This window comes from Dipteris shenzhenensis, chromosome 13, assembly GCF_047967505.1.
Source record: "Dipteris shenzhenensis isolate YYH24624 ecotype China chromosome 13, Dip_SZ_1.0, whole genome shotgun sequence".
Taxonomy (NCBI): domain Eukaryota; kingdom Viridiplantae; phylum Streptophyta; class Polypodiopsida; order Gleicheniales; family Dipteridaceae; genus Dipteris; species Dipteris shenzhenensis.
Window position 1 is genome coordinate 22,090,894 of NC_141608.1, and position 1,983 is coordinate 22,092,876.

A 1,983-nucleotide genomic window follows, 5' to 3' on the forward strand; every position below is an offset into this window, starting at 1 on the left:
TTATTCTTTACCTTAACTTTATTTGACTCAACATAGTATGAATGCAACCTTAAAATAAAAATTGTAGAAATTTAGACAGATAGGATAACTAGGCTATAAGGAAAACTAAGAGTGAGACTCAAGGATACAACTTTCTTATACAATATTCATACAAAAGAAAATCTTAATATAGGAAAGTAAAGGATTCAAAGCACGGAGACCCCGTGGAGTACCTTATTAAATGGAAACGTGTGGAATTGGAAGTTTCTATGTGGGTGTGTGATGCGCTTATTTCTAGGCGAGATGGGGTGCAATGCAATGAAGCCCTTGTGCAATGCTATACCATAATATATGGCAATGCAATGAACCCTTAAAATCCAGCTATGCGTTCTAGACAAATGCATGAGAAAGTTCTTGTACAATGCTACACTATGAAGTGTTACATTGCAATGAAGCCCATATGTCATTCAGGTAGATGAAGCAAAATAAGGGCTTCATTTCTTTTGAGTAGGTTGAGTCGGAGGTGTGAAGAGAGGACTTCTGATTCTGCCCACATGCAACCTAAAGATAGGATTCAGCTGGCTAGCCAGCAGCCCCGCCAGAGCATTGTACCAGGCTATCGCTGCCGTGATGATCCCCATGAACCCTGCCGCCCTGTGCACCCCCCCATACGACCCCAACCCGCCGTTCCTGCTCCCGAATTCTGCCGCAGTCAGTAGCGCAAATGTTACCGTTAGCGTCAAGAACAGCAGCACCAGCCCCACTGTTGTTCTCAATGACGCCACTAGCATCACGAAGGTGAAGATCGTCCAGGCTAGTAAATAGATCGATAATGCCCGCAGTAGCACGGGATCCGGCGAGTTGCTGTAGCCTTCGATAATTCCGAAGCTGGGAATGAGAATGGTTGCAAACGAGAGCCAGAAGGCTCCGTAGGAGGTGAAGGCCGTGGCTCCGAACGTGTTGCCCGCTGCAAATTCCCACATGCCGGCCAGGATCTGCGCTAGCCCGCCGTAGAACAAAGCCAGGCCTGTGATCACATTCACTGGGTCGCTTGTATGGACGCCGAAGATCCCAGCATTGTAACAGGAGAGCACGAAAGTCGTAAGGGCGAAGCTAGCCAGGCCGAGGGGGCCAGGATTTCCTGCCATGGTTGAAATGAAGGTGCTGCAAGGCTAGGGGACCTTGGAGGAGCTTTGAAGAGAGTGAGTGAGCAGATGGGCGGTTCTGGGCGGAGTCCAAATCAGAAGTGAACCGAGGAATGTTTTGATGCTTTGAAACGGCGTCGAAGAGTACACCACTCCAAGCTCTCAAGCCTTCTTCCGGTTGCTTAGCAAGCCTCCTTGATCTCTTGGCAAGAGCGAACGAGGCAGTAAGGCAAGGCGATAGAATCAAGACGTCTATAAGAAGAGGATAGGCAGCGAATGGGTATAGTCGGAGACTGTAGAGCCAAGAGGCGATGCTGAATTCATAGGCCGTCAGCTGGCAGATTGATGGCTAGGATTGATCAGGAAGATAGAGAAGAGCAAAGAAGATAAGCGGAAAACATGGATAACAATAGGGAATATAAAGAGGTGCAGGAAGTTTGATAATGACGAAAAATCTTGCAGGCTGTCGTCGATGTCACCAATGGCCTTGGAATTTCATTCCGTTGCCGTCCTCATCACGCGTTTTCGTAATAGGTCTCACACATCATTGAAGAATTCCATTACCAATTGAAAGCAAGGTGGTCCACTCTTGGTGGAACCCTAAAAATAAAAACACTTTAGATCCTTGCATTGCCCGAGAATGAGTTTTTTTAAATTTGAATGCTTTTTTCCTATCATGGACGTTTGTCCTACTCGAATCTCAAGAAATTCAAAATTTAGAAATTACTATACCCATCAAGAACATAGCATTGTGCTAAAATTTTATAAATGTTGTATTACTAGTGTTGTTCTTTTCGTTAATTCATCTAGTCCTTTTTGTGAAGCAAGTTAAATGCCATAGTAGTACTTGCTTTATAAC

General features: G+C 45.3%; 1 pseudogene; it reads right to left on the bottom strand.

The window, feature by feature from the left end:
* Positions 1-473: 473 nt before the first annotated feature.
* Positions 474-1,224, bottom strand: LOC147895174 (accumulation of dyads protein 2 pseudogene; annotated as a pseudogene).
* Between the last annotated feature and the right edge of the window lie 759 nt (positions 1,225-1,983).